Here is a 16372-nt window from a genome sequence, read left to right as displayed (position 1 = left end):
GGTTATTTACTGACTGCCATAAGCTTTAATGTTGCTCTATGAATCAGCTAGCACAAAGTTACAGGAATGGCAGGCTCCATCTTAGGGCAGAGACACTACTGTTCCTATAATGCCCTCATCAGATCATCTCTAGGTATGCACTCCACGTACAGTTTTAAATGCAACTGCTTATAACAGAACTTCTAGCATAACAGCAGAAGACAGGGGCAAAAGAGTGCATTCAATACAATATTGAAAAGATCAGAAAAAAATAGGGACTTAACTCCCTGCTTAACTGGGAGGTAACACGCAGTCAAAGATCAGCTATTAAGTATTGTAACAATATTGAGAAGATAGTGCTAAACACTATCATTAGCAAAGACAATTTATAATTTTTGACTACCATTAGACATTCTCTTCATAATATAATACACAAGGTTAAAGAAATTGCCCTTTTCAAGGCTACCTCTCTACTAGAGGGTATAATCCTTCCAGAAGAGTATACTATGTGAGTACACCTGGTGTGGTTAAATACAAATTCGGCCAGTAGCAGCAATGTTCTGCTAACTGTGTTGCAGGATATGAAGGTACTGCACAGGGATGACAACAGCTTCACTGATCAGACGAATACCTAAAATGAATAATGATATCTAAATAAACTTTGAAAACTTTTCTGTTAGGGAGAAATTACACTTGCACAGTTTATATGGAAATAAGAAAGTGGCACAATTCACAGTGAGATAGCCAAACGTACCAAAGTGGTGAGAGGTCCCCAGGCAGTGTGAACAGAAGGCCATACTGAAACCAGAAGAGCACAGACACACAGACCTATGCCTTGTAGAAAACAGAAGGAGGTAACATTCCTCTAGCCACAGACTTTGTAGAGACTAATGCACCAAAAATCCCTGAGATATCAATCTGAAAGCTAATATGAAGGAAAAGACCTACCTGCATGACCAGGGTGGTCAGGGAAATATTTTTTTTATACAACTTTTTCTACTGATTCTGGAATCCTTTCCCCCACTACACCCTTATTTTTTTGTGGTAAAACAGTGTTGGTAACACATCAATGTTTTCAGTGTTTTGACAGTTGCCCAACAGTGATTGAACAGCATAAAGTTTTTTGTTTTGTTTTGTTTTTCTTCACTCCCCACAGTGAGTAGGCTGTGGATGAGGAAGAAGCTGGGAGGGTACACAGACTGGACAGATGATCCCAACTGGGCAAAGCTGGTTTCTAGCTGCAGTCAACCCATCACTATTGTAAAGATGCACTTCAATAGCTTTATTTGTTAAAAAGACTTCAAAATCATCTCCAGTGATTTTGATTTTGAATTACATACAATTCAGTTTTACAAGTTAAAATTAATAGAAAGAATTTTGAAGCATAAACAAACTGACATGTTTTGCTTATCTGACTTTTGCAGACAAAGTCTTTCAAAAATTGATAATGTAAACACTTGCTGACAAGAAAAAAATGTTCAATGGAAAAAGAATAGGAGAAACTTCACATTTAAGAGAAGGATGACAGGAGATTCTATTCAATTGCATAGCAAGCTACTCTGAAGCATTCTGTTTTCTGAAGAAAAAAAATATGATTTCATAACAAAGAAGGTAGAATATTGTGTTAAAATAAAGAGATAAACACTGTAGACATCTGTAAAAAGAAAAACCTCATTTGATCTGCTAACTCTGAAATGAAAAGAAAGATAGAAGGATAGTTAGAAAGATAAAATGTAAACATGAGAGAACCTTCATAATTGCTGCTAAAAATGATTAAACAAATAAAGTACAAAATGAATTGAGTGCCAGAGGAAAGAGCAGTTGGGAAAAACAAACAAACAAACAAGCAAAAAAGCATATTAGAGATGAAAAACAGAACATTTAAATCACAATTTTTCTCCTGTGTGGGAAAGATTGCTCATTTATAGATGAATCTTGCAAGTTACCGAATATCTCTAAGACAGTCCCAGGGGAGTTCAGAGTGTTTCACACTTTACATGATACAGCAATTTGGAAGGGTTAGAAATAAGTAAGGAAGCCTATGAGACAGGATTTTTATTTTCATATAAAACAAAATTCAGTATAATTGTTAATGAGAGCATATAAATAAGGGATAAAAGATCAAAGTCTAGAATGAAGCTGAAGGGCTTCATTCTAAGAACAAACAAACTGATTAAAACATATTGCAGTTACTTTTTGTATTTTTTTTGTAGTTTTGTATGGAAGAAAGAATCACAGAATTTCTAGGTTGGAAGAGACCTCAAGATCATTGAGAATGTTTAATATATGTATTTATGGCTTTTATAAAATTTTTAGAGTAGATTAAATCAGCCTTTCTGGGGAAAACACTCAGAAGAGATCCCGCAGATGTCCTTCACTTTATTTCTTGCACAAAATGTATATAGGGGAAAATGTATATATGAGGGGACCAAGACGATCAAGGGATGGGAGCACCTTTGCTATCTCAAATCTTAAGTCACTGTCTTATTTATGATTAAGCTTTATTAGATCCCTACTTTACATCAATAAATATATTACTGCTTCTGTCTTGTAAGTGAAGTATATAATTTCATCTGCTACACTGAGCTGAGACTATTCATCCTAGACAAGAGGAGGCTCAGGGGGTATGTTTTCAATGTGTATAAATACGTGGTGGGAGGGTGCAAAAGAGAATGGATGGAGCCATGATACTTTCAGTGGTGATCAGGAAAGAGGCAATGAGCAAAAGCTGAAACACAGGAATCTTCCCCTGAACTTCAGGAAATGCTTCCTTACGTATGTGGATGACTAAGGACAGGCAGAGGTTGCCCAGACAGGTCATGGAATCTCTTCCTTGGAGACCTTTAAAAGCTGCCTAGACGTGGTCCTTGGCAACCTTCTCCAGCTGTCCCTTGAGCAGGGGGCAGTTGTACCAGATGACTTCCAGAAGTCCCTTCCAACCTCAGCCATTCTGTGATTTGATGATCCTGTGAAACTCGTAAAAAAAAAAAAAAAAAGTCTCAATTTCTCCCCATGAGAGAATCCTTGCCCTGCCAGCACAGTGACTCCAAAGACAACAGAATCTTAGAATCATTAAGGTTGGAAAAGATCCACTTTTACCCACTCTCTGTCCTAGGGCTCTAATAGAAGGATGTTGAAGGACAACACAGTAGCAATGCTTGTTCATGTTCAATATTTGGAGAGGTATAAGCACATTACGGAAAAGGTCACCTTGTTACTATGGTTCTATACTTAAATGTATGTGTTGAGGGAAACTGAATCCAGCAGACATTAACACACAGAGAATTTCACCCATTTTTTGTTGCTGTTGCATAGGTCTAAACAGTGCACACAGGTCTGAGTGCACACACTCACACTATATACATAGCAGGCCAAAAAAAAACAACAGAGTTAGAGAACACTGTCTTTACTGGTGCTTGATAACACTGTAACATTCACAGAAAACTTAGTAATGGAGCTCAGATCCGATCATTCTTTGCAGCTGGTATGGAGTCAAGTTCACTAGCAGACATATGCATATCCTCTTTCTCTTGATTTTCAGGAACATACATATCTCCTGATCCCCTTGAACTCTAAATCACATCTTAAGTCCACCCACAGTCCATACTCAGACTACACTCCTCATTTATCAAGTCAAAAGCTCTGACACAGCCTTTTAGAGACTGTTAGTCCTTGTTATTGTCTCATCACCTCCTGCTTATGAATTGTGTGTCTAGGTCGTAATTGCTTTTCCTCTCTCTTGTTTTTGTTTCTAATCCAAAATACTCACAAAATGTATGTCTGTGAATTCCATATATCTACGTATACTTTATCTTCCACTTATTGTTGCAGCTTCTACCACAACATCCAGCCATTCAGGGCTGTTAGAGGTCAACTATTCAGTAGTTCAACTACAGGATGAGAACACAGAGCCAACTGCAGAGATACTTACAAAACAAAATGTTTTTTAAAATACTGACAGTACTTAAAATTGGATGTGAGTTTAGTTACTTAAACATTTAGACAGTAGTGTTTTTCTTTTATGAGTATTATAGCTCCAAAAACTTCACACAAGTTTAATGTCTCAATAGACTAAACAAAACAAAACAAAACAAAAAAAGTCAGGAACAAAGAAGAGTTGAAAGACATGCATTTGAAAGATCAATAATTATTATTAAATTGAAAATTAGCTATTTGCCCTTGCAATTGATCAAATAACTCTACATATATTTTTACATACACAGATGAATCACTGCTATTTATGGACTCAGCTAAGTACATCTGAAATTTTTTCTTCATTTTGGTAACTGGCAAATGTGGTAGAATTGTTTTAGTAGATTCTGCTGGTTATGTTCTGTTATATACAGCCTTTCATGTTCAGTCTTCTGAAAATTATAAAAATGATTAATTTGGGGAAGGCCAGTTAGAATGCATTTTGTTTGGTTGATTGTGGTTTTGTTTTCATTTTTGGTTTTGTTTCTGTGAAGTTTTGTAGTGATAAAGCAATGCCTGGAAGAGAGGCAAGTATGAACTTCAGGAGGGTTTTACTATCTGTCTGACTACCTCATTAAAATTATTTCTTGTGCTGTGTGCTTCTTGGAAAATAGCCATTGTAGCTGGGCTGAAAACTATGAAGCCTGATTGCTCTTTACCCACCTACATAACAGCTGTGTACGTACAAATTAATTTATACTTATACCTTGATTCCTTGTCACAGACTAACGCCCAACTGCATTTTGCTGACATGCTGAAGTTAGCTACAGAATTTCTTGAAGACCTTACAGCTGTGATTGGGCTCTTAAAATGGAAACTGAAATCTAAAGCAGACTTTAGAGATGACTGTCTCTGTAATCATTAGAGGTAATAAAGTCGGCAACAAGGCTACTAATTTCCAAATCCAGATTTATGTACAAAAGCTAGATGGAATTAATCTATATCCCATTGCTAGCTTTGCTCAGGTAACACTTAATTCTGAAAAGGCCTTTTAAATCCTCCAGTATTTATGAATAGCATTATTAAAAACAGGAAATGTATATATAGGATATATATACAGTAATATATAGAGTAAATGTTACTTCAGAAGCACTATTCAAAGGTAAAAGAGGAAACAAACCAAAGTTGACTGTGAAAACTTTTGCATGTAACATGAAAAAAACCTATAGAACTGCGAACACTGTCTAAATATTTAATAAAAGATAACAGTACTATGAAACTGAAATATATACCAAACTCTTCTTAATATAAATGTCATCATGTGACAGAGCATAATAAATTAATTATTTTTAAAATGAAGTTACATATAGTATGATCCTGTTATTTTCTTTACCTTTATACCCTGCACTATACATTCTCAAAACATTCTCTATTAAAAATAGATTGAAAACTAGGAAAAAAAAAAAAAAAAAGAAACAAAACAACAACAACAACGAAAAAGACCTACATCAGAGTTCCAAGGCTTGTCATGTAACTAATCTCAAAATTTAAAAGTTACCTTTAGCAAGAAGTTTTATTTTTGCATTAAATTATATACACACTCTGCATCAAACAGTGAGCCTCTTATCCATAGCTGGTGTCTCTTCTCTATTGCTATACGATCCTGTTGTTGAGTAACCAGTAAACAAATTACCACTTTGTTCTGGATAATCAATATTGGACAGAATCCTCAGGTGTTTTACTTTCTGAAAACAGAATCAGACCATTTGGTGTGTATAAGATTAATGTTCCTGCACAATTGTTTTACTTAGGCTCTTTCAGAGTGTATGCGCAAGCAGAGAAACACTTTATTTCCCTTTTCAGTGTTAGATCGTAAATAAATGCATAAATAATCAGGGCCCTGATAAATCAGTCCCCCAAAGAAGGGCAGGTACATACTGTTCTATTTAGTGCATAGGACAAAATGCTATACTCACTTACACAGACTTCTGTGCAGTACAGTACCCTGAGGAGAGTAACAAGCAAATGTGGGTTCTGCGTGCCAGCTGGTTTTGAATGAACATTTCTTACCACAGGGTAATTTTCTGAATTTAGTTATGCCTAGCATCTCACCACAATATTATAACCTTGTCTTTGCTGTGGTTTGTTTTCTGTGGGATGGAATCTATTCTTGCAGCATGATGTTCACTGTCATGTTTTAAAAAATGCTGCCAAAATAAAATCATCAGGTCATGCAGTGGGTGGTTTATCTTTGGAATACATTATAATAGAGAGAACTTTTGTCTCAGAGATAGACCACTAATTAGGAGTTGATTGCTTTCATGTGCGATTTTAAACAAACGCAAAATCATGCCTGACTCCTTTCTTTTTAACTCAGATATGATTACACAATATAACACAGTTTTTACATTTGATTCACTTGGGCTTCAATTGGGTTTGATTTTCTCTCTCTCTATATATAGAACATTTATATATATATATATATATATAAATATATATATATAAAACTCTTCCAGTTGAAGGCCATGTCAAAGCAATAAGCAGTAACTCCACTCCTGTCCATAACTAGGACTTTTACTTTAGATTACAGAAAAACAAAATAATTGTCCTGCAAAATAGGAAGGTAACTGTTCCTCCTTAAAGCTTCAATAAGTTCTGGAGGGCCACGATGGTCCTCTCCTGACTTTGGCTTATTGCAATGCATTGATCTAACCACACTTTACTCTTCTCTGTTGCTTTTCTGCCTTTGAAGACGCAATTAATGGAGATAGTCAAAGAAGTTTGTTGTGACATTAATGCCTGCTATATGCTCTGAACTCACCAACTGCTTTGTAAATTTCATCCTTGAACGTAACTGCTCCCTCTGCTGTGAAGAGATGATATTCTATGCCTTCTGAGCTGAGCCAGGTCGCAGACAACATAACCAACCACTCAGATGAGAGAGTGCAATACTCTCCAACCCAAGTTCAAGCTCGACAAAAAAGACTGATCCAACAAATTGCCTTAGTGGATGTCAATCATACACATAGAGAGACTGTCTCAAAATAGGATAGTCCTTACTGCCAGTCTTTCAACTTTTTTTTTTATTTTATTTTTTTTTCCCTTTTAGAGAGACACACTGAATAGTGTGTTGTAACTTTGCACCATAGTAAACAAGTCCCCTGAAACTCTTGTCCATCTGCTTTCTTAGCAGACGGGGTATTTCTTGAGGATCAGAACACATCTATCATTTCACATTGAAGTGTAAAACCATAAAGAATTTTTAAAACTACATTATTTGCGACCCACAATTCAGGATACATACAGATGGCCAGTATGCAGCCTCTCCCATTGCAACCTGTTGCCCCTTGTCTTCTCCTTATGGCTCCTTGTGTCTCCACACAGTCTCCAACCTTGTTGTAGAACTCCTTTAAGTACTGGAATACTGTGTTGAGGTCCCCTCTGAGCCTTCTCATCTCTAGGATGCAAAGACCTAGCTCATTCAGTCTCAATATTGTAACGTATATGACTTTATCAGGAAAAAAAATCAGTTTTAAAACATGTAGATTAAAAATTGTGATTGTTTTTTTCCCCCAGCATGTGGTTACTTTGAAATACAAAGGACTAGTTCTGCTTACAATTAACCCAATAGCAAAACTCTCATTGACTTAAAGGTCAGTAAAATCAGGCCTTAATTTACTAACACTTGAAATTCCCTGATTAAATTTTCAAAGGCCAGATGCTAAACTGATTTGCAAGCCTTTGATAACATGCTGAAGTACAGGTTGGCAAACTATTTCTTCTTTGGCTCTTCATTAAGATCATGAAAACTGTCTGTAGCTAATCATGCCAGTCATTGCCTTAACACGCAGCAGAGAATTACAGTCTCACGTTCCAAGCTGGTCTTGTCTTTTTTTCTCACTTCCATCTATTTTCCCTATTGGGGGAAAAAAAATAAATAAATAAAAAAAAATCATCAAGTCATCTCTGAATATCAGAAAGTTGTACAACTGAAAGATCAGATCAACAATTCATTAATATAATACTAGGTGTAAAAAAGTTGAATGACCATGAAGTAATGCAGAAAACAGAGTACATGAAATAGCCATTAAAGACAAAATGAAATCTCTAAGCTTCTGGAGTATCTGTAATAACAACTGTTGCCATGCAACAAAAGAAAAAAAAAAAAAAGCAAAAAAGAAAACAGATAAAATATTTACAATTATATACATTAACAATAATATGATAATGGTGTTGTTACCTATTTATGTCTATTTATGTCTGTTTATCTATTTGTACACAGGCTTTCCTATTATAAGAAATAATTAGGTGCAAATGTTTAAGGTGCATTTCACAAGTTTAAGAGACCTCACATTGTCATGCTGAATGTAAATTTCATATTCTAATCAGCTTGGCTATTGCAATGCTTTAAAGTGACTACAGAATGTCTAACTAGTACTGCTCTATCAAGAATCTAAGCTTTTAAATTTGGAAAAAGGAGAATAAATCAAACAGACATAATACCTGACAGTGGTTTTTATCCTCTTGGAATGTATGTGTGATAACATTTCTTCTCATTTATAGACAGAAGAGCTTGAATAAACTCACTTTAGTTTTCATTATCATGAGAATATACATTGCTAATAACACTCCTTCAGTGAGTTTTCTACAAGTTAAAGGTAATCTGAAAGACTGGAAGATGTGTAATGATGTATTCACTAAAAAGTCTTTAATTTTGTCAAATTAGAGCCTTGAAATCAATGGCAGTTGGATCAGTCCTTGCATTAATTTAAAAATTGGAAAAGGCTTCAAAGAATGTTGCAGTTTCACAACTTGTAGAAGAAGTGGAAACTGTAATTTCAGGTGTGTAATTTGGGATTTGAAGGTGGGAGTTTACAAAATTCAAAACAGTGAACTTTCAACTGTGAGAGTACTGTTTGTTTATTATTATTATTATTATTATTATTATTATTATTATTATTATTATGGTTTGTTTTTTAGCAGAGTATTTCAGCAGTTAGCATCAGCAATCTTTACAGGACACGTTGGAGTTTGAAACCCTGTGTTATTTTATATAATTTTAAAGGAGTCTTTAATTCGTGGCATCTCATGAGTATTGTATTTGCCTACTTACAATCAGATAGCTAATTCTGTTTATCAGTCAGGGAGGAAAGGAAGGTTGTAGTGGTGTTGAGGATTTTTTGTGGTTTGCTTGCCTTTTTTTTTTTATTCTCTCTCTCCCTCTTCTGGAATCTTTCTACCGCAGGAGATCTTTTTGATTCAATAATGACATTTGGTGGTAATCCTAGAGGAGTAATAATTTTGCCTGAAGACTAAACTGAGTGAGTGGTAATCTTCCATGCTGTCAATGACCTATAGATGACATTTTGTACCTAATTAATTAGACACCTTTCTTCTGAAAGAAATGGCGAATCATGCATAATTAGAAGAGGCATCAAAGTTAAAGTCAGTGGCTCATTAATCTAATAGCACTAGCCTATGGCACTTAAAGACCATTTGTATTGCTCATGAAGCTTGTGTTATTTTTATGAGCAATTAGCACTCTATATAAAAACAATTCTCTTGTTAGTTTTCACTTTTCTTACACCTGAATAAAAGATTTATGTTAGTTTAGAATACAGTGAAAGCTATAACTTCTAACACTCATAATCATTCAAAGGGGAAATTAGCTGGAATCCTACAATGATTTTTCTTTCCTTAAGCTAAAAACAAACAAACAAACAAACAAAAAATCTCATAGAACTGTGGCATTCATAGGCAATAAAATTAAACAATTTATATTGATGGAAATGTCAAATTCTGTGATGTGCTTCTGGTGACATTCTCAGAACCAAGGAGGGATGACCTTAATGTGGGACACAGTATTTGTGTTTAAGAATAAAAAGTTAATTTGGTATCTTTCTTTCAAGTTGTTTCCAATTAATTAAATCATAGTTTAGGGGAAAAAAAAAAAAGTTTAAATACATACAAAGATACAAGGATACAAGACACAGAGGATTTTTATAAACCAGATTCAAAACCAGATTAATTATCAGACTTCCTGGAGCCAGTCCATTCTCAGCACAAGGTTTCCAAAAGTTTATATTTTACTTTCTGCCCACAATTTCCCAGACTGGTTTATAATCCCTGATAATTACTCCTCCAGAGAGTATGACTTCTTCATTTTTGCTAGGCTTTGTTCCTGAAAAACTCTTCCTTGTCCCTTATTATAACCACATCTTGCAGAAAATAACCCACATAAACTAAACTTTTCCATGCAACATGATTAAAAAAAAAAAAAAAAAAAAAAAAAACATGCAGCAACAGCTTTGAAAAATTAGGCATCATTCATAGTTCTGTGCTTAAAGTTGTGGTAAACCATTAACCACATGGCTGGGTTATACATATGCATATGGGTATGAATACCCTTGTGTGGACATCTTACATATTCTATAGTTGAATAAGAAAGCATATATTTTCCTCAAAAAAGATAGGCAAATATATCTAAAAATTCTATTTGGTCTTTGCATTCATCTTTTTATATTTTTTTTTCTTTTATCACAAAAAAAAAAAAAAAAAAAAAACTAAAAGCCTTAACATACAGGGTTTTGCTGAATCAGCATAATCTGGTAGTTTTTTGATTTATGAATTTTATGGTTAAATCACTACAATGACACCTTAAATTGACACCCCAGACAAAGATTATACAGCAACTATATAAAGTTTTATAGCAGTAAACTTGATCTCTTGATTTGGTCCCATATTTAACTATTTTACAAAGTGGTATTGGGAAAACAAGCAGTGCTGGAAGAAGTTATTTGTCACTACCACAAAACTGTTGAAATCATCCCTGACAGAGATTTGATCTGTGTCAAGTATAAACCGCCCAGGCAGGTTTAAGCCTACACTCAGTATCCAAAACAAAATTCTCAAATGCACAGTTTTGGAGGTTTAGAGATTTTAATAGTATACATACAGTCAAACCTTCTCAATTAACATCAGAACTGGGGAATAGATTCCTGAACCTCTTCTGTTTACTAGAATAGTTGTAACTCTTTATCTTTGATAATATTTTATGCTGGGCTGTTCATGGTAATTTTAACAAGTAGAGACTTAAATGTTAATCTTTGTTCTTCACCAAGACTGGAACTTACAAATCGATAACCTACACTCTGCCAACTTGAGCTAACAGAGAATCTGAGATCAATAAGGTAGTCTTTCCTCCATATGATCTTAGCCATCCCACAATAGCTCATTTATGTTCATTTACTGACTCTCAATTCATCTCCTTTTGCTTTCTGAGAACTCCAAACCCCTTCTGTACCTGTTACCTCAGCCAGGCAAAATCTCCATTGTGCTTTTCTTGGCCCAGTGTCCTTGTTCTCTGGAGAACCTCCACAGGCAACCTTAATTCTGTTTTTAGCTTTTCTGTTTCTTTCATTCCCCGGTTGCTTTCTTTGTTTTCTTCCTGGTAACAGTTTATATTTACGCCTTCATCAGTTAAATCATACAGGATCTTTCTAATGCTTTTCATTTATTAAATCATGCAGCTTCTTTCTAATGCTTGCTCAAAGGAAAGGTTCCATGAAAGCATTTGGGAAGTTACAAGGGAAGAAAAAATCCATAATCACCTTTGGCTTCCTGCAGTTCAGTATGTCTTTACATATGCCTCCCTATTTACTTTTTCTCTTTTCCCCCCTTTTGGCTCTTCTTTTTTTTCTCTCTCTCTCTCTCTTTTTTTTTTTTTTTCTCCCTCCTCCCCCCTCCTCCCCCCCCTCCCATTGCTTTGCCTTGCTTTCAGAAGCAGTGATCTGCTTTCTGTCTAAAAGTCTGATTTGCACAGTCTGATTTGATTTGAATCCCTTGTAACATGAAACACTACTATGTATGTGTTGGTTATTTTTTTTTTTAATGCAACAGAATCATAAATCAGTACGTTATTTAAATATGTAGTAAACTGCCAGCAGTATGTGTTTCCTTCAGGCTAGAATAGCTCCACTATGAATTGTCTTTTCCCCAGATCTCTCTCCTCAGCTGAGTTTGGACTCCTTTAGAGCACCACTCTCTAGTGGATGTAAATAAATGATGACTCATTAATGGACTGTTGCAGACAAATGTATTTTACAGAACAGAACTGAAAATTTCATTCCTTGCTCCAGACATGTACATATGGCAGTAAAGTTATTGAAATAGGCCAAGTTATTTTTAGAGTGAACTGAGTTTTACATTATAGTTCATTCTGGCTGTGTTCTAACTGAAAATTTCTGAAATGTGCATTTACCAGTGTTCTGAGTGACATCTCCTGGAGGAAGTAAACACAATTACCCACAGTAATTTCCTAGTGAACTGTGACAAGATATTTGCAGATTCTGTTCCTGCAATTTTTTTTTTATTTTTTTATTTTTTGGCAACAGGAGATTTATGCACCAATTCTATTTCCTTTTCTAGTACAGCTTGATCAAGATACAAGTTTTTTTGTTTCTTTGTTTTGTTCTTTTTTTTTTCCCTCTACATTAGCACTAGTTCTGTGTTGACTCAAAGCCCTTGCCTAGTGACACATTAACAGACATAAAACAATGCGTCCATTTGTCTTTATTATTACATTTTATGACTAGACGTCTCATGAGAGCTCTGTAACCTTATCATTCTTTCATTGACATCGGGGTAAATCAAAAGAGACTCTACAGAAACCCATAGACCAGAGCCTGATAAAACATATTTAAAGATAAATCTGGCCAATGCATTGTGAATAACAGATGAAATGAATGTAACTTGGAAGGAAAGGACAGTTTCTCCCTGTGCTGTGGTCTCCTGCTGTCTTTGAGTATGCATGCCTTTTCTGCACTATGCAGTACACAGAAAAAATAATCCAGCACAGTTTACAGCTGAGGAGCTGGATACATGCTGCCAGGAATAGTGTGTTTCCCAGTAACCAGATTAGCTAATTTAGAATTAATTTTGATATTTCACAGCTATGCACTAGGGGCATATACTTAATATCAGAAGTTGTAACAAAAAGGGCAGCTATTCCATTCCACGTGTTCACATAAGATAAATGGGGGTTGAAAGTAAATAAATAAGAATGGATCATTTATCTCTCAACTCATCTCTTAATTCACTTATATTTTGTTTTTATTTTACTGATCACAATTCTGAAGAGAAATGTTTTCAATAAAGTGTTTATTTTATTTTATTTTATTTTATTTTATTTTATTTTATTTTATTTTATTTTATTTTATTTTATTTCTAAAACATTTATATTATTTTCAAAGCACTGATGTATACTGTTACAGCAGGAAAAAACATGTAAACCTAAGATATAAAAAAAATACATACAGTAATATCAACATTTAAATGTAAATGAAGGATGACAAAGAATATACTGAAGTAATAGCCTTACATCATCAATAATAAAATCAGATTTTTTTTTCCACAAAAACAAGACTACAGTGCTTATATATGAACACTGACCTAGCATAGAGGTTAACTTTGGTTCCAGTCTTCAATTTGAGCTCCCATTCTGCCTTTTTCAGCATAAAGGCTCTTACAAAATATATTGGCAGAAAAGGATGGAGGAACTGAATTTCTGATCCTTAAGAGGTTCCAGAACACTAAATATATTAATAGAAAATTTGATCAAATCAAATATATTTATATGACTCAATTTAATTGAAAATATTCCTAACACCTTTAACAATTTTATTAAATAAATAAGCTCTAAACTAAACAATTGTTCCTTCTGTAATTATTGAGATAACATTATGCATACTGAAACCACAAAATTTTACATACAGTGGAAGAACAGATGGTTTTTTTCAAATGATGCAAGTAAAATGCCAAATTCCCTTTCATGTTCTTTCTGCTCTTTTTATGTTACTGTGCAACAACAGGATCAAGATTGAGCATGAGTTTTGCATGCAGAAATGGAACTTCTTTTGTTGGTTTTTGTTGTTGTTGTTGTTTGTTTTTATCCAGACTGTTGCATAAAAGATGAATTAGTCAGGTTTACTATTTATAGTGACTCCATTAACAAAATTCAGCATTTTAAAATAAGTTGTCTGAGTCAACTCTGCCTTTTGTCTTTTTTTTTTTTTTTCTTCTGTTGTAATGCCAGGGAACACAATCTAGACATTGTTAACAATCTCATGAGCAAACAACAGCAACCTCTGAAAAATCTTTAGAGAACAAAAAGTATGTTGTCAAATCATATTTTAACATATATTTTATTTTATTTCATTTTACTTTTGTGAGTCTAGCAGAATAAAATGTTAGACATGTCACAGACTTTAATTGATATGGAATGAAAAACTAAATTTCTAGTAATCTAAGAGGTATTTAAAGTTAAAATTTGCAATTAAAACTCTTAAGCAAAGCTTATAACTTAGTCTTCTAAAAGACTTAAACTGTTCTTCATACATCTTCAATTGCCTGGACTATTTACCTCTTTTTTTGTTTTCTGCAGTGAGAACATAGAAAAAACTATGTCCCCCAGATTTAATCCAAATTAATCCAAAGTGATTCACCTTTGAATGAAGTAAAAAAAAAAAAAAAGTAGTAGTAGATTATGTGAGCATATAGGTTCCTTCTGTTTCCCTCTGCTGTCACTCAGCTAGACTTTCCTTTTACTTTGAAATTGCAATTCAAAGGTTCCTTAAACTGCTTCAAGATTTTACTTAAAAACAATGTTTTTAACACATAGTAGGTTGGCTGAAAAGTAAATAAATAAATAAATAAAAGTCTAAAGAAATCATGTACACAGATTCACAGATTTAAGCAGAAAGCTTAAAAAGCTTTCTGGTAGCAGAAAGCTACCAGAGCTTAACTCCTTTGGCTGGCTTAAAATTTCAGTCACCACATTGGCAAATCTCCTTGTCAAAAACCATAAAGAAATATGCCAGCAAGTTTAAAGAATTACATTGGCTTACAAATCACAGGAAAAAAAATATAAATCTGTCTTTTGTTTGTTTGCTTTTTTACTTTCCTTTATTTTATTTCCAGAATTGATTTTTTTTTTTCAGCACTTTTAAACACTGCTGTTTTAAAGACTAGAATCAGATTTATAGTAGGGACAATAATAATGGTTTTTCAGTTCATGAAAACAGAGGGCATCAGGTAGGCATATGAACTTTAATAAAATATATGACATATCAAGAGATATGGAATAAGACTTCAAGATCTGACAATATTGCAACCATAAGACCTGTCGGAATTGTCAGTGAGAATACAAATTCCCTTTTTATCTGAACAAAGAGCTGGTCAGGTGTTTGAGGAAGAATGTACTTCTAAATCATACTCCCAAATTCACCTTCCTGCTGTGTTGAGAATCCCTTTGAAAGTCTTCTGCTACAGCAGTGGCTACTGAACTGAAGTACATCAGGTTTCTTTGGCCTAAATTCTAATTAATGGAAAGTATTCAAACCACTTTTTGCCTTTGAAGGTCATTGCAGGCACTCAGCAAATGATCATCCCTTCCACACTGGGTAGAGTAGTCTTTATTACTAAAAGTCAAAACAATACAATGGATATTGCAAGATAAGGACACAAAGTAAAAGGCTGAGAAGTGGGTTCTTTCAGCCTCTCAAGTACAGCACATCCTGAAATTATTTAGGAATGCTGTAAAGTTCTGCCAACATACCCTGGACTTTCCAATCCTGTCTACCCCAAATCTTCTGTGTTAATTTCCTACTTAACTATTTGAAATTCTTCAAATCTTTAAATTTGAAGATATTCCAAAGCCTGTAAATAGATTAAATAATTTCTACGCGTATATATATATATATATATATATATATATATATATATATATATATATATAACCTATATATTAGGTTCCAAAGAATTGTACAGGGTATCTGAAAAAAATATATATTATATTATATTATATATTTATATGTATATATACATATAAATAATATATATATATATATAATATATATATATTAAATTATATATATATATAATTTTTCAGATACCCTGTACTGAATAGGATTTAAGCCTATGCTTCCAAATAATTGCATAACCTGCTATTTGATATTGAAACATTTATCACATTTTCACTCTCACATATGTAAAAGATTGTTTCAAAAACAATTTATATAATGAATTATATGTTCTTGAGAGCAAACCTGTGACTAAGAAATATGACATCTATTGGCTTGAGGGATTCTGATATTGTGGTTTATTCATAGGACAATTTTTTATTTAGAGACATCGCAATTTGTCTACTGACTCCAATTCATACCTATCTCTGCTGAAATTAAATTATTTTTATTTTATTTACTGAATAACTATAAGATCTGCAGCTTTGGTGATAGTGAATACAAAAGATATTTATTTAAAAATCATGGAATAGGGATGTAAACAAGACAGTGGTTTAATAAACATCTGTACATTTGTTCATTTTATATACATTGAGGTAAAGATATGAAACATAAGGTGTCTTCCAGCTTATATTGGCTTTGCCAAACATGAAAACAATACATTTGTACAATTAATTGCACCT

Source organism: Anas acuta, chromosome 1 (assembly GCF_963932015.1).
Source record: "Anas acuta chromosome 1, bAnaAcu1.1, whole genome shotgun sequence".
NCBI lineage: Eukaryota > Metazoa > Chordata > Aves > Anseriformes > Anatidae > Anas > Anas acuta.
Note: the sequence above shows the minus strand (reverse complement) of the source record.